Below are 20,141 nucleotides of genomic sequence, written 5' to 3' on the forward strand. Positions count from 1 at the left end.
CCGAGAAAACAGTTCCATTCCATACAGCTCGCCATAAAGAACACTTGGACCATAACAGAAGGCAACAGCTTCAGGAATTAGCTCCCATTCAAGTTTCCTCTTTGCCCCGTGTATGGCATTATGAACATTCGCGACGTCACGATTATGAACACCTTCCGCTCCGATACCGTTGCTTTTCTTCATCCTTGTTACATACCGCTGCCACAGGTGTGCATCGCTCATAAACTAACGCCTTAGTTGGATCATCCGGCTAATGCACTCCCGTGATAAAGATACGTAATATTTGGAACGGCCTTCCTTCTTCGTGTCTGCACCTCCTTTTTTCCCCTTTCTTTTCTTTCCTTTCGATGTATCTTCCATCTCCACTCTATATTCTCTTTTTCCTCTAATCCATTCGTTAAATATTCATAAGCGTATCGCAACTGTTTCTTTCGAAAGGAATCGTGATGCAAGGTAAGAGACGAAGAAAGATAGATCAACGGAGGGGAGTTGCTCGTTAATGGCTCGCGGTCGTGGAGCAATAACGGTACGATTAAATATCGTTCCTTTCGATGAATCGTTGCACGTCCCGTGGTAACGGTCGGTTTGAGCGCGATCGGTGAACCGTTTTATATTGTGTATTATATCGTATATCTTGGACGAGATTTCGTTCATTTTGAAATTTAAATAAACTTAAACTTTTTTTGTTTTGGTTGAATGGAGGAATGGATTTGAAATCGAGATGCTTTAAAACTATGAGAATCGAAACGAAAGATATATTAGTTAAAACTTCTTCTGTTAGAGTGTCTCTTTTAGTTTCTTTCTTTTTTTTTTTTTTTTTTGATACGAAACGAGTATATGATTGCGTTTTGCTCTATCATCTTACATCTCTCAGAAAGTCTTATTATTGTTCCCTCTTTCCAAGATTTTTGAAGTTTATTTACAAAATATTGCTCGAGATTTTTATTTCGCTTGCTCAAAGTATTTCGATAACTCAACAAACAGGGTTTCCTTCCAGAAAAAAAGAAAAAAAAAAAAAAGAACCACATTCCACGTTCCACGTTTCACTTTCCAAAACGATAAAAAATTCTTTACAACCCTCTCCTCTCCACGCTCCGTCTCCGAACGAAGAGAGATAACAGTCTCAAAGATGGAGAAGGTGGTCAGTTCACCCATTTAACCCACATCCGGCCAGCTTCCACGTGGGCCAGCTCGGTGAATTATAGGAGCTCGCGTCGAGACGTCAAATCACGCCCATCCAGGACGCGTTTCTGCTTCCAAAAGGCCCACCCCCAAAGGGTTGGCACCTACCTGGGCGTGAAAGATCCTTCCGAGATCTCGTTCTTAAGGGTTCCCACGAGCCAGCGTCACTTTTACGGGCCACGCATTTACCATGTTAATGGGTGGATCCCCTTCAACTCGTTATGGAATTATCATCGGCTGTCCCCAAAATGCGATGGCTCAGTCGCCGTCTATCCCCTTCTCGTCGGTGCTTATCTCGCGCCGTGACCAAGTATGAGCACCAATTATAATAAATACCAATTAACAGGGCGCAGGCGCCATTACCGTTGAAAACCTGTTCCAGGGCTGCTGCATCCTGTTGACAAACGGCCGGTTCCTACGCACAATCCACCGCTTTGACGCGAGCCGGCCCTCCTTGCTTTCCAGATTGAATTAGTGCCCCGCTGACTTTATATTCGGCCACTTATGTGGTCCGCTTATTTTTCCAAGATTTAATTCGAAGATGTATAAGAAAGGAGATTTTGTTCGATTTATCTTACGTTTGTCCTATATTCGATAATAACTTAATTTCTCCGAATAAAGATACAGGACAACGAGATGAATTTTTTAAAATACCATTTCAATAGAATATATACGTACACGTACACTAATTGGTAGATCTATCGTTTCGACAATTTTCGTACTCTTTACTACCTAAACTCTAAAGCAAAATTTTCGATAAATTTTTTTCATCAAAATGCGAATCGACGATTTCAACAATCTCTGAGAAACGATTGAGAAGGTCATCGAGAGATCCATGCCCGATCTATCGATATCCATAACCATACTTGGCCAATTCGATCCTTCAGACGGAAGGGGGCACGGAACGTGGAGTGGAAAAATTGGCAGACCGCTAACGATCCTTGGATCGTCGGATGATCCGAGGCACAGCTCGGAGGCCGAGCGTCGGTGTGCGCCCGACAGGGGAGGAGGAGGAGGAGGAGGAGGGGAGGGCAAAAGGATGCGGCAGGAGGCAGGACACCCATCACAGTTTACCGCGTGGGATTTCACCGTGGCGTGGAATCAAGCGTGGAAGCCGGGGAATAGGCTCGCAGAGGCAGACAGCCAGAGTGACTTCTCGTTGTCGCAGCATCGGGGATCGGCCTTCGAAACGAAACGGAACATGCGTCACATAAATTGTCTCCCTGTCTGGCCCGGGTGAAAGCTGGATTTGTTACACTTTGCACTCAACCAGGACGTCTAGGCCCCGGCTGATTCCATCCGCTGATGCTGCTCTCCTTCAGGTTAGGAATCCATCCTCGCGATCGTGTCTCCCCCTCCCCCCCTCTCCCTCCTCCTCCCGCTTTTCTCATCCCGGTGTCTAACCCTCCCCTTCACTCCACCGTCAGCCTCATTATCTATCCGGAGCCCTCCTCCCCGACTGTCATCCCGATATGCGCCCCTCTCCCCTTCGGCACCGAGCTCTGAGAGCTGTGCGCGGACTGTCTTCCACGGGCTTGCCACCTGTCCTTTATACCCGGATCCAGATATTTCTCGACCACGGAATCCGGCCGTGCCGGCCTCTGTTATTGACGATCCGGCCCGACAATGAACCGAATACGAACGCTTCACAAACCCTTTCGGGAACCCCCTCTTTACAGAAGAGGAGCACGAAAGTGTCGGGGAAATCGGGGAATTGTTTTGGGATGGATTGTAGCGGGACAGAAGCTTTTTTCTCGAAAACTTCTGGGAGTGTGGATTCCGTCTTTCGTCCCGAAGATTGGTGTTTTTCTTTTGGATCAGGAAGTGCGTCGAATGCGATTAATTGTGCATATCTAAAAGGAAGGAGTTTAGAGGGAGTTTAGAAGGAAGAGTTGGCTAGTTCCATTGTTAGACGATGTGCTCTAAAAAACGATTCTAAAATAAATTCGTTCGATCCAATTCAAGTTTAATAAGATTGCGTTGACAGCGATCGCCAGATCAGAAACTCCACACGATATTTTCGGCGAATTCAGTACACTTATCGTTGAATCGACAGCTCCAGTGTCAGATTTGGCAGCTGTAATCGACGGCCAATATATATTATCAATCGATTCTCTCATCAAACTTAATAAGTTAACAGAAATGCAAAGAGAAAAAAAATCTCTATAATATTAGATCTCGCACACCTAAAATATTCTCAACGAAAACGATATCTCTCCAGTTTCGAAACTTTCTCTCGCCCATCTTCCCACCTTCTCTTCGAATTATTCTCAAAAAAGAAAAAAAAATGGATCGAACACTTGGTTCCAGAATCCAGGGGAGTCGATTGTTGTTGGCGGAGCGGAGGCGAGCAAAGGGGGTACGTAAAAGTGGGTACGCCGGTGTCAACGCTCGTTATGGCGTTGCGCGACGCGGGGTGCTGGGGTTGGCACGAGGGACAACATGCCATATCGGAGACACCTGTTAGTGGCAGCGGCGACCGATGTGGCCTGGACCGGGCTATAAACGTATCGCGGCCTGTATGAATAGGGCTGCGCTCACGAGGAGAGGCATGCAGGGAATTAAAAGCGCGTTGTCATATTATAATCGTATTATGGCGAGCTCGGACCCGACCCCGCAAAAACGGCCATGCCGGCGACGTCACGCCACGAAGGTCGGCCGCCACTCGATGCAGCGTGAACACCTACACTGCCCAACCCTCCTCCCTCCTCTTCGCCATATTGTTCGCTCGCGGAAACAATTTTTTTCTTTCGAACGGGATGATCGATCTTAGGGAAAATTTTATTAAATCGCGACTCGTCATAATTTATTATATTGAAGTAATTCTTCAGATATTTTTCGAATTATCATTTACCACGTATTCTCAAATTCATAATCGCATGCTCACAGTATGGAATCGTATCCGGAAGTTTTTCTTTCGCTTGGTTTGGAAAAGAAAAAAAAAAAAAGAAAAAACCGACAACCCTCCGAATCGTTCTGGACAAACTGTAACCGATCGCCGGCAACGTCCGGTAAACATTTCCAAATCCGATCAGAGCGGGGCAGATCCACACGAGACACAAGAAAAAGGTTGGAGCCAGTCCGCGACACCGTGCACCACCACGAACGAGGAACACTCTGGCAACAACAAGCGTAATATCCTTTGTCGCGAGCGGGATCCGTGCGTTATTCCACAGAGCGTTTCGATTTAACGCACAAATGGCTCTCTGTACGGCCACGGTATGTCGAGAGAGCGGAGAAAGAGCGAGAGAGAGAGAGCGAAAGAGAGAGAGAGAAAGAGAGAGAGAGAGCGAGGGCCGGGGTTGGATCCGGTATCCCGGTCCTTTGATATCCATCGATGAAACGATTTATCTCTGTCCGCGTGCACTTTCAATCCGACCAGGACACCTCTCCATCGGGACAACCAGAACGCGAGTACCGAAGGCGAACGTTTCTGCATCCCGACCATCGTACCACGGGATCGCGACGAGTTTTACCAATTGCTTCGACCATGCGTCGATCAACGTTGATTATATCCCTTTCTTTCTTTCTTTTTTTCTCTCTTTCCTTCCACCTCCTCCTCCTCCTCCCTCTCTTTTCACCGACGTACGACTTTTCTCGAAGGATCAGAGGGTGGATAATTTCGAATCCTTATATCAATCTCTAATAGAGAGATCTATACTTCGTCTTCGAGAAAGAAATGAAAAATCTCAACAAATACTCTCTCTCGTATAATATTTCGGATCAAGAATCAAGAATTTTCTATATATATATATATACAACATATTGCAACGTCTTCCATCTATCCGTTGCCGTTCAATTTCTTTCCGCTACATTCGCGAACGACGTTCCAAATCTCGTCAAATTCGAATTTCCCGCCGCGCAGCGGATACTACGGGTAGTACCAAGGGCGACGATGCGGGGGGATGGAGGCGGCCTTTGTCGGTCCCCCGCAGTTATGTCGTCGCGTCGGGGCATAACGATATGACGGGAGCATATTTTATGCGCGAAGGATCGGCGGTTGCTGGCAAGGAGGAGGAGGAGGAGGAGGAGGAGGATTCCTACGGGGGCCCCGCGCGATGTAAATCAGCGCCGGGTCCCAGTGATGACATCCGGTGACGCAAGGACCGAAGAGGGGGGAGAGGGGCCCGGGATCCGGTCCCCGCGGCCGCATTATTATATACGAGCGGAGCGGAGAGCGGACACCGCATACCGTCCTAATATGCCGGCCTACCGTGTGCGCCTTTGTCAGTCGTCCCAGTGAGCCTTTGTCGTTGAGGAAAGCCGACTGACTGTATATTACGTCGCGATGTAACGCGGCAGGAATGTCTACTTGTCTTTGCTTCGGTTTCGCGGCGGCAGGGGCGGCGACCTTGGAGGAAGTTTGGCCGGCCCGGGTCTCCACGATTCTTCGAGGTAACGAGGATTCGAAATTTTCGCCAACGGGGCGAAGGGAGTAGAGCGAAGAGAGTTCGTTTTAGCTTTGGGTTTCGAAGGTAGAGGTATGTACAGAGTTGTATTTGTTATAATTGGTCGAGGATTCTTTGGTATTTTTTTGTGTAATCTTAAGAGGGTATGTTGAATTAAAATTTTTTATAGGGAAATAAATTTGGAAGGATTGTTTTGGATTTGATTTAAATTTTACTTCTCTTTTTTTTTTGGTTAAGATTCGAAAGATAAATAATTGACATTTAATTTAGTCTAATATTTTTCAAGGTTTTTCTTATTGGTTTTTCTTATTGGTTGTTGATCTTGTTTTATTTAGTTGGTTTCTATCGATACAAATACAAATGTTATTTGTTCGTTGTTTTATATTTTAATATTTTCGAGGAGAAGAAGTTTTTCAGTATTTTTCATATTTTCTATGATTCTTACTTTTTTTTTTTTTTTTTTTATAGGTATAAAAGAAATATTTGGAAGTGTAAAAAATACCTATCGGTAGGATATGTTTCGCGCACGTACAAAGCACAAAATATCCTTTTGTATTCTTTGAAGTGGTAATTTTTCTTTTTTTACACACTGCCCATTTTGTTTCATTTTACACTTTTGACCGTGTCACGTTTTTCTGCTGTGTTAATTTTATTCGAACGAGAGTACAAAGAATTTGCTGATGAAAAACGATAGTACAGAATACAGAACCTTTATTTTTTGAATGTATTTATTTACTTTCTCCGCCTGCTTTTACAAAAACTGAATGACGTTTAACGCACGTGCGGCACAACATTTCACATTACCATTCAAATATATTGAAATTCAAAAAAATAAAGATTTGTTTAATTAAAAACAACATAAATCCAGTTAAAAATAGAATTAACAAAGTGACAAACACGAAAACATTGCCGAAGAATTAGAAAGAAAAAAAAAAAAAAAAAAAAATTGGAAATCTAACGATTGATTTAACCGCTAAAAATAACAGTATAAAATTGAAAGAACGCTAAAAGGACTGGAAATTGTATTTTACTTGAAAGCAAATAGAAAAATAATCGTAAATAGCAAAAGAGTTTAGAGATTATCGCCAAATTTAAAAAAAATAGAAGAATCGAAGAATCTCTAAATTAATTACATTATCATCGTCGTCGTGTGAAGAATATTTAAATATCATCGGATAAACTCTCGTTCAATCGAACTATTAAAAGACTGTTAAATTTATGTTACGATTTATGACGACAAATGTAACAAGTGATCTATACATAGCTCAAAAAAAAAAAAAAGAAAAAAGATATCCCATATTACGAATGGCAGAAATATTTCTATAAAATATCTACGTGTCGATTATGCAAGTATAACACTTATCGCACGACACGTATCATCGCGTTATTCTTATGCATAATATTAATAAATATCAATAAATATTCGATACGTCGATAAAACCGCATGAAACGGAGATAAGACCGAAACAAGAATTCTCTCTTAGAGAAATTGATTTCTAGAAAATTCTTTCAGCGTCGGTCAACGGTTGAATAGAACTTGAACCATTAACGGTCTTTTAATTGACACGAATTAATTTACGATGCGCTAACCACCCAGAGCCAAGGTTCCGAGATGGCGATATGGCTTTACGTCGTTGGCTGCCGGCATTATACGATTGATTTATCGCTTATAAAAAGGATTCTTATCGCGTTAATAGCATTAAGTTGTAATCGAAAGAGACGTGTACGAAAGTAATTATTCTGTCATCACGCTTTCACGGGATGATTAAATCATTAAATCATAATCTCTTTTCATTTATTCCGCTTCTTTGCTTTAAATACAAGAGAGAGAGAAAAAAAAAAGTGTATACAAGAGTATTTTAGAAAATAATTTCCTTCCAACATTATCCTATTCGCTTCAACTTTAAACTTCAGTCTTAAAATTAATCTGCGTAACAGCAGTGTCGGAGGTGCAGTAAAAGGGAGAGGCTTAGCTATTTACCAATGGAATTAAGCTTACGATCGGGTGAGCAAAAGTGAGCAGAATGTCCAAAGAACGAGCGTCGATCGACGACTTTTGCTTCGTCTATTTGAACGTGACGAGAGGAGAGGAGAGGAGAGGAGAGGAGAGGAGAGGAGGGAGGGGAAGGAGAACAAATTGGCCGCACGGTTCGATCGGTAGCGCGGCTTGTACGATTTTATTTGGAACGAGGATCGAAACGGTTTCGGAATCGGACGTGTCCGCGGCGGGTATGGACGTGGAGGAACGAAGAGCAGAGTCGCATGGTCGGTCTCGTCTCGCGGTCGTAGTCCTGGCACGAGAGTGGCTCGTTTTGCAATAGAATTGTCGCCGCACCGCCGGGCTTTAACGAGTTAAAAAGGCGAATCTCGTTACGACTCGTATAAATGATGCTGACAAAAATGGCGGAGCGGCAATAAATTTATAGACCGAGCCGCTTCGTCTACCTCATACGGCCGCGGTCGTTAACGACCGCCTCCTTATGGGGGAGCCAGTTCTCATTACGGATGCAAACGGACTGCCGGTAATTTTCAATTGTTTCCTTGCCCAGAAACCTCGCAAAAACCGTCTCACCTTCGGGACGAGGAAAGCGAAACGGGATCGAAAACCGTCGCTAAAACATGCGGGCAATACGGTTATTGCCTGTGCAACTGGATCTGGTAAATCGCGATCATGCGACGATACGTGTTATTGCTTCAAATTGGAACTGAATATATTGCGGTGTTATTATACATATGGGATGCTTCATTTTAATGCGAGCAATTTGAGATCCTTGGATCGTGGTCAAAAGATTCTTTGATATAAATAAATATCTTCTTCTTTCTTTTCTTTTCTTTTCTTTTTTTTTTTTTTTTTTTTTTTTTCACTGTCATTACATTTGTTGCAGGTTATGGACATCGTGGGAGAACAGTTGTGATAAGAAAGTAATATCGTGCATATGAATAATAATTTTATACTGCGTTCAACGAATATTTCTAGTAATTCTAGATACGATAAGAAACAAGTATCTCAATTTAATGAAGCGAGTTCGATAGAAGTAAAGTGATTTGTAATAAATTTATTCGTTCGAGTTTTTATTTTTTTAGATTCAGTTCGGACAGTAGATGCATAGTAATTTAAAAGAAAAGTTGAATTTTTAAGATATTTCAATATTACGTGAATTCGAATACAATGATTCGAACGATGAAACATTGCGTTTTATAACGGAGTTTCATTTATTAATACACATTCGAGCATTATTTTACTCGAAAGGAGAACAATAGTAGTATGCTCGTTTCTTTTTGCTTGGGTAAAACCTTCGGTAAAATTACAGTTGCCCGTTCTGCAGCTGTGCGTTAACTGCTTGTTCAGTGATCAACTCATGATGCATAATAAACACCTATAATGCAATACCATCGAATGCACTGCATAATTTGACGTGAAGGAAGATCCAACTTGCAAGTAAATATTGACGATCCACCTCGCATACGAAATATTTTTCTACGTTCTTTTTATATACCACATTTCCGTATATGTATATAAAAATTTAAAATATCTTTTTCCCTTAATTTCGAAACTTTCATTCCATACTAAGTCCGATAACCAAACACAATATTCCCATTTTCAAAATAGTTTTGGAACAACGGTTGAAATCCTCATCATCGATAGGTAAGAACGATCTATATTTAAATTACTATACATTTTTTTTCCATTTTAATACCAATAATCCAAATTCTATAATTCGATTTTCAAAATCGAATTATATCCGGTTTCGATCATCAGGAGATAAGAACGAATTATCATATTCAACTTTAATCCACTCCAACTACGAAGTACAGTACGATTGCAACTCCAAATCCTCCAAATCATTCGATCAATCAACAACTATCGAACCCTCTCTCCTCACCGATAACTCTGTAACAACTACTATTACATACCGTAAATACCGTAAATACCGTATACATATATATCACCTTAATTTCCCTGTCGGAACCAAAAAAAAAAAAAAAAAAAAAAAACAAAAAATCTCGAAAAATTTTAATCCATCCCAATTCCAATAATCGAATACAATACTCGACCGAGTGCAATACTCGACCTTCAAAATCATCGGGAACAACGGAACGGGTCGTCCTCCCCGTCATCGGTGGGGAGGCAGGAGCGGTGTACGACCGATATTCACCCTCTCCGCGATTCCAGTCAATCGCAATCATTGAAACCGGATTGCGATCCGGCCCTTCTCTCTCTCTCTCTCTCTCTCTCTCTCTCTCTCCTCCCCGCGCCCCTCGCGTGCCGCCGTAATTATTATTCCGCCCCTATATTGCGCGAGGAGATGCACGGCCGAGCAAACGTAACGTAACGTAGCGAAACGGGGACGAGGCGAAACGAAACGGAACGAAACGAGCGACAGCACACCCCGCTCGTACCTATACCGTCCCCCCCTTTCCTACCCCCTTCCCTCCCCCCATATATATACCGAAACCGTATTCCGCAGCGCATCCCCCTCAACGGATGCCCCCGACCCCGCGGAACCCGTGCCCTCCTCCTCCTCCTCCTCCTCCTCCCCCTCCACCCACCCCCCCGGATAGCAATCAATAACTTTGAAACGGCAGCGACGTTTCGGGGAAAAAACAAATTCAGCAGGTTGCTTGATTGGAAAAAACCGTCCCCGCCGCCGCCACTCCCCCCCCCCCCTCCCCGCCCCCCGATTTCCAACTCCGACTGTCCGATTCTTTCTCTTTTTCTCTTTCCCTCTCTCCCTCTCTGTCTCTCTCTCGGCCCGTTTGTGCCACCCTCGCGGCGGCGGCGGCCTCTCGCACGCGTCGACACGGACAACCACCTCCTCCTCCCCCCCCCTCTCCCCCGCGCCGGACGGTTTTCAACCCCCCTCGCGGGTTGCCCCCCCCCCTCTCTCTCTCACCTTCGACTCCTCGTTCGAAAAAAAATCGACGATGTTCCCGCGGACCGGGAAGCCGTTACTTCCAATCGTTCCTGCATTTTATTTCCAATTCGTGCTATTCCATCTGCTCGCTCCGCCTCCTCGCGCGGACGCCTCATCGTTTCTAGGCGTTTATTGGAAATGCGGGGAAAACGGATGCACGGGGGAGGGGGAGAAGGGGGGGAGAGGGAAGGGGGCAGAGGAGAGATGGGACACGGCCGTGTTGCGCGCGTGTCGCGGCTATGACACGACCGATTATAAGCATTTTTCGAAATTTTTTAATTTTGTTTTTGTTATTTCGTTTCTATATATTGTTTCTCTTTTTCTTTTCTTGTTATTGTTATTATTAATTCTGTTTCAATTTTAAGGGAAGGAGTTGACGTTCGTCACGCGTGACGTTCTCTCTACGAGAGAATCCGTAGCGTGGAAAGCGAAGGAGACGAAGGAATTTCTTCTCCGTTGTTTGTCGACAACGCGTTTCAAAAACGTGACAGCTGGAATTATATATATAATATATCGCGCAGCATCCCTTATGTCACGTGTAATATTTTAGAAATGAAACGTTGCTGAATTTCTGGGGAGGAATGCCAACGATAGAAGGTATTACATTATTTCGTATCGTCGAATGAAATTGTCACTGAAAAGCTTATTCTCGTCTCGCTTTAATATCATTAAATTTTTGTTACAAAGTTTAGGTTACAAAGTTTAGTTTTCACAAATCTAGAATTTTCCATTGTTCCATTGTTTATATATCTATTGTAAATTTCAAAGGTTGAACATTTTTCACGCGTCGATTCTCGGGAAAGAGGGAGCGTTATTATTAAAATCGATACAATTATTGTTCACGAAGCATATGATACCGGATCTACGAAGACGCGTTACAGGCAATCTCGTTAATGGCCGGCTATATTTCCCGCTCGTCGGATCTTCCGCCCACCCACCACGGGGAAATACGCATATATCCGTGTAACTCGTTCGATTTTATTAAATCTAATAAATTGTCGGCCCTAGGAATTTCGAAACATTTCACTTTGCCGATCAATAACGCTATCGCGGCCTGTTCAATTTACGATGGACGGGGAAACGAGAAACGCGGTGCAACTTCAGCTTACGAGAAACCAGGGGGAGGGTTTTCCTCGAGATCGTTAATTACTTTTATAATGAAAACCAGGGGGAGGGGGATTTTATATTTGTTGATTGAAACTTTTGCCGTGATGGACAACGTTAGAAGAAAAAATGGGAAAGATCTAAGAAACGATTTGTTTCGATATTTATTTTTTCTTTAAAGATGATATATTCTTTTCCTAAAATAGAACTCGCAATATTTTCTACGAAAATATCCAGCAAATCTAGGTACAGGATTGATCGAAACCAATGCGACGGAAAATTTCTATTAAATTTCAAAACTGGCAAATGGACCAGCAAAAAAATCCGCGTCCACTTAAGAAAATAAGTCCATCCGACGAGAAAGAATTCGAGTTCGCCGTTCAAATTTTACGCGCCCGTAAATGTCCCGGCTCGTAAATCTCGAATCTTTTGCTTCCGCGGTGTGTTCACCATCCGCGAGGGGACGAAGGAGGGGTGGATCGAACCGCTTCCGCCCGAGCTAACTTCAAGATACCGTTCCCTCGCATCTTATTATCCTCCTGCTCATCTTCGATGCGCGCGCGCGCGCGCACGGATCATTGCAAGCGCCGCTATCGGATGAATGGAATTGCGATACCCTTTGCAGAGGCGAACCTAAGCACGAACCTAATTGTCGGCAGGATTACGGATCAATGTCGGTATCTCTGGTGAAATTGTAGCCGGATCAGAGGCGGCTTTCGGCGGTGGCGCGGAGAGGAAATTGGAAAGAAGCTGATGGAGGGATGGTTTCGATCCCGTGGAAACCCCGAATTCCATGGTTCGAGGGGTTTAATGACGATTCGACGAGATGCACAGGAGGTGGATGGAGGAGATGCAGCTTTTTTCCTCCCTCCCCTTCCCTCTTTCTCACCATTGTGACGTAACTCGCCGGTAAAATATTCGTGTTGAAAAGTACGACAATGCGCGGATTATATTATACATTTCACATCGGCAAATTATTATATTCAAAAACTTATTCGAACAGTTTTCTACGTTAAACAGTTTCTGCGCCGATTTAATATATATGTATTACATGAATTCATCGAGTACTTGGATCGTCATATCTTGATGAAAATTAACTTGAAATCGCAACTCGATCGAAGATATCCAAAAAAAAAAAAAAAGAAAGAAAGAATAGATCATGGAACGAATAATCCTCGAAGACGATAACCGAAGAAATAGAGTTTCGCATGAACGTTTTGGACGGCACTTATGGTTTTACAAGCGGCGAGATATATACGCGTCTTCCATTCACAGTTTCTCGAAATCAACATTGTCGAGGTCCGTTTAATTGTACCCCACTCCCACTCGTAGCGGGTTTAAATAAAATTCACCTTGGCCGTGGACGTATTCGCGGCCCGTGTAAATATTAATTTCACGAGGCCGGCTCGTTATAAATAACGATAAATCGGGCTCGCTTGTACAAGTTGTCGTAATAAACGTCGCGGGCCGGGCGCACAATGTGTAAAGTGCCGGGTGTAAAGTTAAGCCCCGGCCCAGTGTCCATCGGCGAGGCACGCTGCAAGTCTCGGGAGGTTATAACGCCGCCATAACCGTATACATTCCGCGACAATAATCGTTTTATGGTGGTCGGCAATATCGGCGGGTTCTACTACCACGGGAATTGATATCCTCCACCTACAACGGCCGGTTAACTTATGGCGAGTGTACGGCCAAGATCCTCCGCCCGAGTTCGAAAAACTTCAACTCAGGTATAGGGAAATCAGGTTTCCCTACCTGCCCTACGATTTTAGAGGGTGAGAGGGTGGTGTGTCTTTTTTTTTATTTTATTTTCTTTTTCTATTTTCTCTTTTGAAAATGATTGCCATGGAGGTCTTCAAAGAAATTGGGACAGGTAATAATGATTTATTGAAATAACAGATTTAATTAAGGATTAAAATTTTCAGTCGAGTATTTCGATAGTATTTTGATTATTTCGAATCGACTCGTGAACTGAAAGTTTAAATGATAATGAGATTCTACATAACACGAATAATAATGTTCAGAGATTGATTAATTTTTGAATCCATTTATAAAGATGGAGTGGTAAGTATAATTTTTTTTTGCTTTCAGTTGATGAATTATAAAATTTATGTATATAGGAAAAAATCCAATTTTTCCTATATGCATGTATGCAACTCGTTTTGTTTTAACGAATTCTACTATTTACTATTTTGTCCCTTTCCATCCTTTCTTTATTTGCTTTGAAACTTTATAGACTTTCACGTATAGGGAAATTGGGTTTTTTCAAACGACCGCTTTTGTTTCAACGAATTCCGCTATTTTCTCTTTCGTCTCTTCCCCTTCTTTTTTTCTTTTTTTTTTTTTTTCTTTGCTTTGGAAGCTTATAGAATTCGAAATACATGCAGAAAATTTATTTCCACTGGTGTGACGACGAATTTTAAGAATTCAAAGTATAAAAAAAAACCATTCGTCGTTCCAAGAAAAACGATAAATTCTACAAATAAATACCAAACAATTTTTCAATGTTATTTTTAAATCACTTACGACGTTCTCTTAATCAATTCGTATAATTATTTTATTCATGCTCGTAAACTTTTAATTAAAAACCGCACCTTTTGTTTTTATATATATATATATATATATACATATACGAGACAAAAGAATTTTCAATCTCAAATTGTTTACGAGTCTTCGTTATTATTTTATCTTAAATTATCTTAAATTATTATTTTTAATCTCATAATTTTCATCGAGAAACGACTGTATGCAAATTTTACTGATGACTTTTCCAAAGAAAAGATGATAAGAGGGATAAGTTTACGTAACGACGGCTTAAGCTCTCCTTCGACGATGAGAAACGGGTAATTAGACCCTGTAACGCGACGCCGTAATAATCGTTGAATGTAACTTTACACCTGCAAAAAAGTTAATAACAAGGGTGGCTCGCGATGGTTGCGGCTATGGATCAATAAAATGCGTCGTATTGGCGAAAAGTTATATTGTGTCGAGCCGTGGAAGAAAGAGGAACGAACGAACGGCGGTTACTGTCTTGTAGAAAGCAAACCGTGATACTCTCGAGCATTAAAGGAGATTTATATTGCACGCTTTTATTGCTATAGACCTTTGAAAATCTTGTCCATGCAAACGGTAAGATGATAAAGGTTATTAAAATAATTTTTAAGCTAGGGAGAGGAATTAATTTATTCGTATTATGTGCGTTCCGTGATATTTATATGGAAAGCGCTTCTGGTTTTAATGCGTGGATATTTTTTTTTTTTTTGTTAACGAAAAAATTTTTTAATTTTAACTCGATCAAAGTTTTTAGTACGGTCATGATTTTACATTTTTTTCCCTCTCTTTTTTGATTTTATTCGCGAGTCTTTTTTTTTTTTTTTATGAATTTTATGATCTTTTCGAGGCGCGATGCATTGCCTTGATTTATTAAGACACGTATATAATTTGTATCCTATCCTCTGCTAAAGACCGTCATTATGGTCTTTAATGACAACACGACACTGCTGTTATCCTTTCTTATTTTTACCCTCTGTCTCTCAGAAAACTGAAGAGAACGATATTGTAATGGGCGTTATGGGACTATCTATTAATAGATAGGCCTTGTCGTTTCTAGAAATGCGATGCCTGCACGTATTTTACGTGACGTTAACTAACGAAAGGAAAACATTTATTTACCCTTATTGAGCGACTAAAATTGGAAATTTAAATATTGGACAAAAATTTTTGTTACTTCCTGAATTATAAAATTCACAATTTTGAAAAGGGATCGTGTGCAAAACGAAAACTTAAAAAATCAAAAAAGGTTTATAGGATAATTTTCTAAAAATATAGGTGTTACCCTCGATATATTCTCAAATTGTTATTCGATTATTTATTATTACAGTGTCAGAAAAACAGTGTCAGAATACATCTGTCGCGGTTTATTCCGCGAATGAAAATTTCATCGGAGAATAGAAGGCACAAGTTCAAGGCCAATTATCATCCCCAATCATCCCCTGCTTACGTGGCATCGCGATAAATCTTTTCGGAAGTCGCTGTTTCCGTGCGGAGGCCGGAAGCTTCGTGTCGACGGCCTGTCAAAACACGGGGGCTGCCGGGTCACGTGCAACCCCCGAGGTTCGCGCCCTTTTCTACAGTCATAACTGCACCCCATTGTACTTTTGTATATACAAGGCGCACGCGACTCGCAAATAGCACCGCTATTATTGTACGCTATTTATGCGGGGTTATAATCGAGGGGGTGGATTGTCATCGAAAATTATATATCTTCAATATACCCTTTTAATTGGAAGTCTGAATTACGCTCGACTGGAATTTATTTCTAACTACCCGATTGAAATTAATTAAAGCAATAACTTTTCTCCCTGTTAAAAATATTATTCATACCATTCTATTAAAAAACAAAAAAAAAACAACTTTTTTCCAAATCGGTTTAAAATATTTCTTTACGTTTAAATAATCTTAAAAAAAATAATAATGCTTTTAATTAGTTTTTGATATATAATATCTTTTTAAGGAAAAATTAAAAAAGAAAGAGAGGAAACAAACAATTATCTAGTAACTAATTTCCAAGCGCGCACGATTTCGATCTTTGCGAATGGAAGGACAACAACGTAATCGAAAGCTTATTTTCAATCACTTTCCGAAACATTGAAACATTAATGTCGGGAGCTTACCGCACACGATGTTGAGTGTTCGATTCTAAAAGCGGAGCACATTTATCCAACGCAGATAGGAGGAGGAGGGGGTCGGAGAGGCAGGAAGCTCTTGATCCGTGTAAAGCTTTTCCGAAAATTTGTGAAAGTCAGCCCCCGAGTTTCCGTCGTTTCAGCTGGTCCGGCTGCGACGCGTGCACGTCATAGATCAATAAGTCTCGTTCTCATTGTCGACTCGTCGTGGGCCGGCTTTACGGGTCTCCTCTCTCAGGAAACGTTAACGACATCCGTGAAAGACGTATCGATCGTTACCTACCAAGATATCGTAAATCACGAAAACCGACGGGGAACGTGGTACGTTTCCACGTGCACAGAGAACGGGTACACGGGTACAGAGAGATGTGTATTTACTTCTGCGCAGAGGTAGAGAAATAGTCGCGTCTTAAATAATATATTAAGAATAATATATTTTCCGCGAAATAAAATTTTTACGAAATTTTTACGAAAAGTGGCTAAAGAGATTTTTCCTAATCCTCGAGTAAGACAATTGTCATGTATTTCGAATATTTTGCATGTGTGTTCTAAATTTTTAAATTTCCCACGAATATCTCATCGATAAGGGATAAATAAGGATTTTTCCTTTCTAATAATTTTTAATTTTTTAATAAACTCGTCACGTTTTAAACTCATATTGTTTTTTTAAATATTTTAACGTAACTCAATGCTATCTATCTCACTATAATACCCAAGTAAGATGAATACTCTTTCTCGTTACTATTCACAAAATTGTTGCAAACGTAATAACTTGTATAACTTTTCAGCAGCTAATTACGTCTTTTAAAAATGATTATTTGAAAGAATATCCCAGAATATCGTTCAACGAATCAAAAAAAAAAAAAAAAAAAAAAACTATTCCCCTATATACTGATATCCAGAGAAAAAAAAAAAAACAAAAAAATATTCGTAAAAATTTCAAAATTGCATCGATAATCGAGCGAGCCGATGAATTGAAAGGAGGGGGACAAAAATTGGATCCGAAAAAAACCTCGCGCTCGTTAACTACGATAAAACGATCCGATGGTGACATCTGTGTCAATAAGGCGAATTCTCCCGGGGGCTCGAAGCGGAAGGGAGGTTCCACGAACGCGATTATCCTCATTCAATCATCGATTTTATTTGGTTAATAAAACGATTATCCCGGTTCTCGCACTCGACGAGAGAGAGTATCGCCCTTTCCACCCCTCCACCCACCCCTCACCGTTCAAGCCTCCCCCCCGCCTCCCCTCCCCTCCCTCCCCACCCCCCTTGTTCACCCTCTCCTAGGCCAGGTTGAAACTGTTGTACAGTGCACCCTCCGGGGGCGTTCGACCAAAAATGTAATTTACATCCCTTTATGTCGCGAGATTGAAATATTTGCGAATTAATCCGCGCGACAGGATTATCGTCGGCCATTATACGCGGCCCGCCGTTTCTCATTCACCTCCCTCGCCGAGGTTTCCAGCAGCCGTTTCTAACGATTCTCCCTTTATTCGATTCAAAAATATCACCGTTACCCCATTTTACGGAAGATTGGATTCAATTATCACCCCGAAACCTTTCCATCCCGCGAGCCGCACGCTCGATCCTCCGAGGATTGAGCCGCGAGGATGATCGCGTTTTCAAAGCGTTCTTGCGTATAGCTTCATTTTCTTCTAATCTCTCGAGTAGATATTCTTCTTCTTCGGCTTATATCGATTCCCGTTTCTTTTTTTTTTCGTTTAAAATCTTTGTGGGATATTTTAGTGTGAAAAGTATTTAGCTTTTTTTTTTTTTTTTTAATTTGAATCTCGATAATTCGTAATTTCTTTTACGAACGAGAAACTATTGGATGAAAAATATATATAGTAATAGTAATAAAAATTTTATCCAGATATATATATATTTTTTTTTCTGTTTATAAAATTAATAAAAATTTATTTTTCGTATAAATGGTTTCTATAATTTATGCGATTAATGATTGAAAAATTGTATTTTTATTTTAGGTGGACGCAAAAGATTTAAATATCTAAAAACTCTTTTTCTATTTAAATATTTTAAAAAGTTTTCAAAACATTGTGGAAGAATCGTGGAATCGCTGAATTGTTGAACCGCACGCTCACCTTGCCACAATGGTAAGGTCCAGTTCCGTGATGTTAATTTTAATCCAGCAATTAGAGGCAACTCCACGACACTATATCCAACCGACGAGACAATCGTGAATTGAACGATCGTGAATCGAGGATGACTGCGCATACCCGGCCAGGGGGTTGTTCCAGGAAACATTACGTCAAATCCCGGCTCGTTAAAGCGGTATACAATAATCTGCGCGCCGCCAATCCCGCCGGCGGCGCTCAATTAATTCTCCGGCAAAATTTGTCGCTTGTATTAAATCTCTCTGGATTAAAGGCAATCTCGCTTCCGTCTTCCAACCCCTCTTAATTCTCGCTTATACTTTGACTCATCATCCGATCCATCATCCGTGCCAACTTCACTGGACCGATGAATTAACGTGCTTTATATATTGTTCTTGGATTTTATTTTATTGCCGATACTATTTGATGTTCGTACATTTGAACGTTTGTTCAAATTAATAAGAGAAAAAGTGTATATATATAATCTTCGTTACAGCTTTAATTTTGTGATATTGATATTAAGTTTCGATATATATATATGTATATGATAAAGTGTGAAAAGAAGCGTGTAAAGAAATATCCTTTGGATATTCAATATTGAAAAGATCGAAGAAGACCGATCGAAACGGAGACACAATGTTTAATGATGTAAGATTGAACGAACATGAATCAGAAGCTAAGAAGAAGAAGAAGAAGAAACAACATGGATTGTCGCTAAGATTTTTACAGACGACGAATCGCAAAGAAGCTGGCGCCATCAATTTTGATTCTCATCCAGGCAATGATAAATGAAAAAAAGTTGACGGAGGATTGTAATCGTTGAATTATCGATTGATCGCTATCTGTGAAATGATAAATCTGAAATGACTGATTTCACATATTTTATACTACAATTTATAAAATTGTATAAAAACTTCTTTCTCAATAATCAAAACTTTGAAATTGAATCGAACTATTTACAATTACCAGTTACAATTTAATAATGTCCGAATATTATTAAAAATTTCGTTTCACTTTTTTTGAAATTTCACTTCATAGAAAATATTTATCGACAATCAAAGATTAAAGGATTGAATATCATCGATATTCTTCACTCGAAAGAAGAAGAAGAAGAAGAAGAAGAAGAAAAAATACAAAGATACAAGATTTTCTATAAAAACTTTCTTTCGAATATTGAAAGCAGCCGTCAAATATATACCTCGTGTCAAAAACATCAATTCTGAACAACCCAAGGAATTCGAGTGTCGGGGAGGACGACACGCGAGTGGCTCGTGTCGAAGTCTCGTGAAAAAGCCAAGTGACATGGCCGCGTGCGACAGGGGTGAGCCAGGCCAACGATACGGGTGAGTGTAAATAAGGTAACCCCGGGTCTGGAGTTCATCACCCAGCGCGAAACACGTCAGGGTTGCGACCCTGGGTTAGCAGGGCTTGGCTGGTAGAGAGGATCACCCGAATAAGGGTAAGCATTCCCCGGTAGAGGGGGATCGAGGAGCTCGCGTGAGGTAAACAGGGGATGAAGAACGTGTGCTCGACTTTCGTACATTATGTGCTAAACCATAATGTTTTGTTATTGTATATAATAACGATGGATTCGGATGGAATTTGGATCATACTTTACACCTACTTCTTCTATTCAATGATTATTGATGTAGTGATTACGAGTACTCTATTTATTTTTTTCATTCAACGATTCATTGGTTCATCCATTCACGAAATTTTAAGAATATA

This window comes from Apis laboriosa, unplaced genomic scaffold (assembly GCF_014066325.1).
Source record: "Apis laboriosa isolate Shangri-la unplaced genomic scaffold, ASM1406632v1 scaffold68_cov148, whole genome shotgun sequence".
In the NCBI taxonomy this organism is placed as follows: Eukaryota; Metazoa; Arthropoda; class Insecta; order Hymenoptera; family Apidae; genus Apis; species Apis laboriosa.